The sequence below is a fragment of the Eumetopias jubatus genome, unplaced genomic scaffold (genome assembly GCF_037043125.1).
Source record: "Eumetopias jubatus isolate StellerSeaLion01/CBP00866 unplaced genomic scaffold, mEumJub1_p1.0 scaffold_3, whole genome shotgun sequence".
Classification (NCBI taxonomy): Eukaryota; Metazoa; Chordata; class Mammalia; order Carnivora; family Otariidae; genus Eumetopias; species Eumetopias jubatus.
Genome location: NW_028274809.1, coordinates 154,577,590 through 154,586,814, shown reverse-complemented (window position 1 = coordinate 154,586,814; position 9,225 = coordinate 154,577,590). Strand labels below are relative to the sequence as shown.

At 36.5% G+C, this 9,225-nt stretch overlaps 1 pseudogene; it reads left to right on the top strand.

Moving 5' to 3' along the window:
• The first annotated feature begins 1,364 nt into the window (after positions 1 to 1,364).
• LOC114210090 (elongation factor 1-gamma pseudogene) lies at positions 1,365 to 2,550 on the top strand (annotated as a pseudogene).
• Positions 2,551 to 9,225: the final 6,675 nt, after the last annotated feature.

The following is a 9,225-nucleotide window of genomic DNA, read 5'->3' as shown; positions in this document are numbered from 1 at the left end:
TACTGTGGTGGGAAAAGGTGTTCTAGTTAGGACATCTGGTTAAAAAGAAGAGTCACTCATTACATCCAGTAATGAAGAAACTGTTTTAAGAATAACTGTTCATCCAAGAAAAAAATGCATAATTAGGCCATAAACAGATAGAAATGATAATATTGCAGACCAATGAAAAAATTTAGAAACCTACTTTTTTGGGGGTTGGGGGGGAATCTCAGGCAGTACACTAAGAACATCAGCTGTAGAAGTTAGACAGAATTATTAATGATTATGTGTTCTGCTATAAAATGACTCATGACCCTCCAAATTTTATCATTCCTCCCTTTGGTTACAAGTTTACTTTGTCTTGTTCTCCATTGCGTGCAGATATTTGACTTGTTATATAGCTCCTGTTTACTCCTAACTATTCTTTCCTCATAACTCCAGCATGAATCTTGCTCTTCCTTACCTGACAAAGTATTTTAGGGTTTCCTTGAGCGGGTCTTTCTAGATTTATCTTCTGCTAAAAGCTACTTTATTGCCCCTACGTTTTCCAGTTCGAATTCCTTAAAGATAAAATATGATCACCTAGTTGATCTGTGTTTTCTGTTCAGTTGATTGACCAGGAAACCATGGATTTGGAACTCACCCATTGTTTTGTTTTCTGTGGCTTTGAGAGTGGGGTGGGGGGGGCCGAGTGATTAAAAATATGGCTGTTTTGACTTTTCTTTAGAAGTTAATAGTAAAAAAGCTCGAAATGATTGACTTGTTTCGCATACAGAAATAATTTCAGAACAATATAAAGAGTGCCAATGATAAGATCTTGTGAAACATAGAAGGGAAACACAAGGAGGTAATAAATGACAAACACTGGGAAGTCAGAGACATTTTCATACAGACAATATACTTGAGTTAGGGTTGAGTAGCCATTTTCCAGGTCCTTAAGTAGGCAGAAGAGCTTTTCAAAATGAGAGAGTATATGCCACGGCACAGAGATAGAAAACTCTTATATATTTGGGAAACCATAAATAGTTTTGTCTGGTGGAGGAGGTAAAGGTTGGAAATTTGTCAGCAATCATTTGCAGTAATAGTTAAGGGCCAGGTAATGGAGTTCTTCTACATCAATGAAATGATTGTGGATTTAATCCAATGATTGATATAGGAACATAGAAATATTTTAAGTGGATATGTGTTATAATTCGATATGCATTTTCAAAAGAGCATTCTGGGAATACATGAGACAGGATTGAAGATGGGCTAGATAGGTGATCAATTAGGTATCATTTGCAATGGTGCTCTGAAAAGAACAAGAGAATGGGATGGCGGTGATGGTTGGAATGAAGATGTAAGGATAAATGCAAAAGCTCTAACGAAGAATCAGTGGTCCCTTTCTCTGTGAAATCACCATGGTGGCCGGAATCTTGTACGCATCTCCCGAAAACTGGAAGGACTTTAAGGCCCTCATTGCAGCTCAGGACAGTGGGGTTCAGGTTGGCATGTTGTCTGTAACACCCCACTTCCACTTTGTCCAAACCAACGACACCCCTAAATTTCTCCATAAATTTCCAGCAGGTTTCCAGCACTTCAGGGTGACCTTGGATCCTGTGTATTTGAGAGTAACGTCACTGCCTACCATGTGAGCAACCAGGAGCCACAAGGATGTACTCTAGAAACAGCAGGTGGCTCATTGGGTGAACTTTGTTGACAGCAACATAGTGCCATCAGCCAGTACCTGCCCACCTTGGACATCATGCACCACAACAAGCAGACTACAGAGCATGGGAATGAGGAGGTAGGGTAACTCTTGGGGCTGCTGGATACTCACTTGTAAACGAGGACTTTTTTGATGAAGAACACATGACACTGGCTAACATCACAGTTGTCTGAACCCTGCTGTGGCTCCATCAACAAGTCCTGGGCCTTTCTCCCAGCCAGACTCTCTCAGCCCCACTATCAACCACTGGTTCCTATATGCATTGACCAGTCCCACTTTCAGGCTGTTTGAGGGAAAGGTGAAACATCTGTGAGAAGATAGCCCAGTTTGATGTTAAAATGTTTGCTGACACACAGCTTAAAAAGGATACCTCACAGAAAGAGAAGAGTTCGCTAGAGGAAAAGCAGAATCCCCAGCCTGAGTGGAAAGAGGAGAAAAGAGCACTCCCTCCACTCCTGAGGAGATGGATGAAGATGACAGAGGTACTGGCTGCTAAGCTGAAGTCCAAGGACTCCTTTGCTCACCTGCCCAAGATGACCTTTGTGTTGAATGACATTAAGGACACCCTTTCTGTGGTGCTGCTGTATTTTGATAAGGATGGCTGCTCCCTATGATACTCCAAGTACTGGTTCTCTGAAGAGCTCACCCAGGACTTCACGAGTTGCAACCTCATCAATGGAATGTTCCAGTGACTGGACAAGTTAAGGAAGAATGCCTTTGTAAGCGTTTCCTCTTTGGAACTAAGAGTAGCCACTCCATTTTGGGACTCTAAGTCTTCTGAGGCTGGCTGTAAACTGGATCCTGGAAACAATGAAACCCAGAGAGTGGTTTGAGAGCACTTTCCTTGGGAAGGAAGCTTGTGAGTAAAGTCTCCAATCAGAGCAGTATCTTCAAGTGAATATCTCTTGCCATTTGCCCAGCTGCCTGCACCTAAGCTTTAGCGAGATGGGGGTTAGTAAAGAAACTGAACATTGGAAGAAAAAAAACCAATGGGTGTCAGTGATAGGTTCTTGATTTTAAAACTAATGATCAAACATTAACAATGTGAATATTATTGTTAGATTATCATATTCAAATCATTATTACATTTTTATTTTGGTTATGGGATTTTTATTAAGAATGACTGCTGAAATTTTATGAATGATGTCTAAAAGCACCAGGAACTTTTCACAGAAGAGAGGATGATTGAAGGCTGAGAGATTATTTATAAGATTATCATTTATTAAACTGGGGGTAAGAGGTAGTGGGGGAGGGCATTCCAACATCAAAGACTGAAAAAAAAATTCCTCTGCTTCTATAAAGCTGGAATCCATCCCTTCCGTTTCTGAAGAACTAAAGTCACCTTCAGTCAGGGAGCTATAGAATTTATCATAAATTCTTGGTAACTTCCTGGATATATAAAGGGTAATGTTACATGCAGACATTTAATTCATTTGCTCATTCATAAAATACTTATTGACAAACTGTTCCCTCCACCTCTACACATAAATGTTAGTGAGAGCGATAAGAAGTAAAATATATATTGTTTGTCAGATACTGATAACTACAATGAATTAAAATAAAACAGAAGTCCCACCCAGAGTACTGGAGTCTCTCAGATCCCCTTGCCTTCTGCCCATGCCAATGTGAAGGTCCAGGAAGAGGGCAGTTACTTCATACCTGGAAGGCAAAAGGAGCTGGAATTTTCATCAGCTCCTGTCCCTCCTGTTCTTATATCTTACACTATTAGCCTAGTGTAATTGCTCTTAAGGTTTGTTGCATATGTATTGAATACAAAGTTTATTAAAAATGCAATCTCCTTGGCCTCTACAATTTATATTCTGATGGGATAGAGATATGGCGCCATTCAGGAATACGCATTTTTAACAACACCCCAGACAATTCTTATTCAAGAGGTCTGCAGTACACAATTTCACAAATGCCAGTAAAGTTATCCTCATTTCTAAAATAGTAAATTAGTATGAAGTCAAGTGATTGGCCTGAAATGAGCTTGTAGAACAGGTATCAGATGCAAACTTTGAATTTAACTGCCTGGTGGGATAAAATGCCCTTGAAAGCCAACCAGACTTCTAGTGTTTCATAGAACTGACTGGGTGTGGCAAGACATCCTTGTCAAACATCTGCCATGTTGGAGCGTATCCTCAATTTAACTCCCTGAAAGTTACTTCTAGTGGGCATGCCTACTTAGGAATCATAACTCCTGTGGTAACCAACCTACATTAGAGAGGATTTCTTTGATTTATTTAATTTAGGTGTAGAAAACTATTTTCCACTTCAGGGGTCAGAAACAGTCCAAAAATATACAATACCCTTGTTTTTATCTTTAAAGATTTATTTATTTGAGAGATAGAGAGAGAGAAAGAGAAAATGAGCAGGGGTCAGGGGCAGATGGAGAGGGAGAGAGAGACTCTTAAGCAGACTCTATGTTGAGCACGGTGCCCTACCTGGGGCTCGATCTCATGACCCTGAGATCATGACCTGAGCTGAAATCATGAGTCAACTTCTTAACCAACTGAGCCACCCAGGGGACTCACCTTGTTTTTAACTTTAAATATAAGTCTAATTGAATTTCAGAAGTTTTTAGTTTATGTGTTTAGAAATTTGCAAATTAAGGCCAAAAGCATAATTATCATAACCTCAACAATGCACAATGTCAACTTAATTTTGTGGTCTTCTTATGTTTCCTTTAAATGTATGAATTTGCTTTCATGTTATGAAGCAAGTGTTTACTCTGAAGTAGTACCTAATGCAACTGTTCAACCATATTCTTCCTGTCTTTAAGGTGATTAAGCTACACATGTAAAATATTTATATTTGGGATATTAAGAACTTGTTTCTTCCTTATGGCAAGAAACTTGTTAGTATTTTTATTCTCAATATGGAAAGGAGTTGTAATTTTTATGTTTTAATAATATTTGGATAACTAAAAGCCATATGTGTGTAGTATAACTTAGCAATTTATTACGAATGAAAAAGCATCTGGGTAGCTTCAGCAATAATTTCTATTATGAACATACTTTTTTATGCCTTCAAGCTTTTATTTCAAATGTGTGTTGGGAATGTATATGGTATTGTTATGGATCAAAGAATTTACTGTATCAGAAATGTTTGTAGGCTTTTTTTCCTCCTAATTAATCTCAGAAAGTTCACTAATTCTATATCTTCTTTGACTTTCTATTTGCAAGTTGGAAGCCCTGATAATAAGCCTAGATTAATTAGAGTAATGGGCTAAGACAGAGTTGCTATAACATCTGGTAGGATTTGGACTTTGCTTCTGGGAAGTACAGTGCACATAAACACTAACAGCCAAGTGTCATATGTATCCAGCAATTATCAAATTTACTGTATTCCGATACTTCCTAGATTGCCAGTGAGTTTCTTTTTTTTTTAAAGATTTTTTATTTATTTATTTGAGAGACAGAGAATGAGAGATAGAGAACATGAGAGGGAAGAGGGTCAGAGAGAGAAGCAGACTCCCTGCTGAGTAGGGAGCCTGACGTGCGACTCGATCCCAGGACTCCAGGATCATGACCTGAGCTGAAGGCAGTCGCTTAACCAACTGAGCCACCCAGGCACCTTGCCAGTGAGTTTCTAAAGGAGATTGTTCCACGCCAAAATTATATATCAAAGGACATTTCATTTTTTTTATAGGAGGAAATTTGAGGTAAAGACAATAATTTGGGGTAGTCCTCTGAACTAATTCTTAAGTGATTAGAAGTTTTACATGAATTTGAGAATAATTTAAGTCTTTAGCTTAACTGATTTAATTAATTGATCGAAGTCAGCAATACATTTTGTAGAACTTGGTAACGCGAAGAAAATAGATTACAGAAATTCAACAAAGACATATAGACATAAAATGGAGCTAGCAAGGAGGTTATCATAAAAATAAGAACCATAAATTTTGTGTCTTTGCCAGGCAGTGAACATGAAAAGGGAAGTCTAGTTATTTATACAATCTACAGAATTCATAAGGTAAATAATAAACAGTTGTTTAGAAAACACACAGATATTTCTGATTATTTAAAGATACATAGAAAGTGATACAATAAAGTGAATGTTCTTAACAGAGTGTATTCTGTTCACATAATTCATAAATGCATAATAAAATATAATATAGAATGCAGTATAAAAAATAACAAAATGTTGGTGTAGGGTATTGAATAATATCCCAAAGCCCACTGCCAAATTTAATGGTATTGTTTATTAGAGCATCCTTCAGTACAAGGCCTGGCTTGATAATTTACCTGTATTCTTCTTCTTACAGATTTTAGTCTTAGAATTTAAACTCTGAGATCTGGGATGACAACCAAAGGATGTGAGTATGATTCTATTCTATGAAGTTTTATAGCAGGCAAAATGAATCAATAGTGATTTAAATCAGAACCATGGTTGCCTAGGGGAAGGTTTGGGGGAAGATTGTCTGCGAAAGGGCATGAAGAAACTTTTCGGGTGATAGAAATACAGTGCTTGGGCTGGTCGGTACATAGAGCTATGTATTTGTCCAAATTCATCAAATCATACATTAAAAATGGGTGCATGTATAAATTAAAGTCCAATAAAATTATTTAAAAACAAAATTTAATGTAAATTAATTTAATTTGTACTTTAATTATTTTCTTCTGTGACACACTTTTTCCATGTCAAACTGTATTTTATTATATCATTTTTTTTTATGCTCTTCATGTTTAGAGGCCAGAGGCTGTGTTTATCTTGTTCACCATCATATTCCTAGTGAGTGAGCCATCATTCATATTCAAAAATATTTTTACAATGTAAATAGATGATAAAATGCTCAGAATTCTATTTTCATTGATAAGCTTGAAATATGTGAACTGCCAAAAATTTATTTAGAAATTAGTTGTCCTATAGAAATCCTATTAGAAATCCAGTTGTCCTACAACTTAACTTCGAAGGTCTCTGATTTCCAGAGGAGTGAAATATTTACAGTATTGTGACTACACTGTTGTATGTATATCTACTATGCTTAAATGTGTATGTTAGTGTATGTCATATTATTAGCTGAATGAAAAAGGTAGGCTTTATGACACTAATTTTATATGCATTAAAACTAGCTGGACTATATCAACAATACTGTCAAAATTGCAAATAATTATATTGGTAGCTTCTAAAATATTTTTTGTCACAACTTTGTGTATTATGTAACTTTTCTCTCAGTTTTTATTTGATAATGAAATGCGACTAATTTATGGCTGAACTCAATGGTAATTTACAGACTCCCATGCCCTCCACTTTTTCACCATGTAGGGAACTGTGACACATTTCCGAGGTGACAGGAAGTGCTATATTTCTAGGCTCTCCAGGTATCTACCTTAGACCACAGAGCTGCTCCGTCACAAGAGTTACTTCAAAATGAAGGCTTCATTTAAGAGAGACAGAATGAATGTCACAGACTTGGCATTCTGGAGCATTTTAACCTGTCCAACCTTCAGTTTCCTGACTTTTAAAATAGGGAAATTGAGATAAACATTCTTAAAGATCTCCTTCAAATCTAAGTCTATAATTCAGTGATCATCATAGGATTCTAAGACTCTTTTTTTAAAGAACTCAACCTGAAAATAAGAATAAGATATGAAATACGAAGAATGAGATTATCTTTTAGAATTTAGGATGACATAGTAATGACTTATAGATTAACACTTATTTTCTCATTTTATGTCTCAAAAACTGTGTCTCCACCACATGCATAAATCATGCCTTAAAAGAAGGCCCATTAAAATAATTTTTTCTCAACCTAACAGACTAAATACTATAAAGAATTATGAGTGCTTTTCAATCTTACAAACCCTTTAATTCATATTATTCTTAAAATCCAGCACGGTATCTGCAATTCAGCAATTTCTCAATAGTTATTCATTATTATTATAGGAGATGACATAATTAAGAAAAAAATTATCAATGCCATTTATGCTATTAGATCATAGTTACTTCGTTTAGGAACAGTTTATAAGCATTTAACATTAAAAACAAGAAACAAAAAGCTTGTATATTTTAATAGGCTTTATTACTTCAATCCCAAATCTCTCCCTCCTGTTTTTTTGTAAGGCTTTCAATATTAATAGCTTGAACACACACAGATTCTTAGCAGATGGATATCCTGTGCAGTATTAAGTACCTCATTAATTATTCAAGAATTTGTAGGTCTAGTTACAGAATCAAAAATGTCATTAATCATTAATACTGCTTGCTTAAATGCATTAGAATAAGCATTTACTTCTCACAACAGAAACACCAAATGTATAGATCACAGGTGTTTAAAAATTGCTTTCTCCCCCATTTCAGCAACTGAAAAGTTGGTTCAGGTTCAGTCCTCAAAGCCATTTTCCATCAGAGGAATATGGCCTTCATTCTGTCTTTTAAATGAATCCATTTAAATGGGTATTTAAATAATTTTCTAACTTTTTATAAATACTTTATTTGGAAATTCTGTCCAAACAAAATGTCTTTAAACTGTAAATATGTTTTAAAAAGTAGACTTGTTGGGGAACCTGGGTGGCTCAGTCAGTTAAGTGACCTACTCTTTTAAAGATTTTATTTATTTGACAGAGAGAGAGAGACAGCCACAGAGGGAACACAAGCAGGGGGAGCAGGAGAGGGAGAAGCAGGCTTCCTGCAGAGCAGGACCCTGTATCATGACCTGAGCCAAAGGCAGACCCTTAACGACTGAGCCACCCAGGGACCCTGGAACCCACTCTTGATTTCATCTCAGGTCATGATCTCCAGCCCTGCATCAGGGTCCATGCTGGACATGGAGGCTGCTTAAGATGATCTCTCTCCACTCTCTTTGCCCCTGCCCCCCAAAAAATAAATAAATAAAAATAAAAAGTAGACTTGTTAAATTTCATGGCATTTTGTAAATCAGTAAACATTTTTAAGTAGAATAAAAAGTTCAGAAATTTCAAGGCTATGATCTGGGAACTAAAGTGAAGTGAAAACTGACATAGAGATAAGGTATTAGATAAAAGAAAAATTGACATAATTCAGGCCAAGTGTCTCAATTTATAGATGAGGAAACTGAGACCAAGTGACAATGTGACTAGTTCAAGTTCACATGTGTAATTAGAATAGAAGCTAATACTAGAAATAAAATTCCAGACTCCTCAGTAGCACTCTGCTAAAGCATTACACTGTTATATAATCTGTGTAATGTAACTTCAAACCAACTCTGCTTGAATTGTGTAATTATCTAAAATTGCTTATGGAAACACAACCTTAGGGTAAATTGTTTTGCCCTTTTCTAGATGAATAATCCATGCTTCTTAAATGTGAAGCCAGACACAGTGAAAGCACAGGATTCCTTGTAGCTATGAGGAAGGATTTTGTATAGTTTATACAAAGTTCATTTTTTTAAGAGATTTTATTTATTTATTTGAGAGAGAGTGAGAAGGGGGGCGAGCAGAGGGAGAGTGATAAGCAGACTCTGCACTGAGCAAGGAGTTTGAGGCAGGGCTTGATCCCAGGACTATGAGATCATGACCTAAGATCACGACCTGAGCTAAAACCAAGAGTTAGAAACT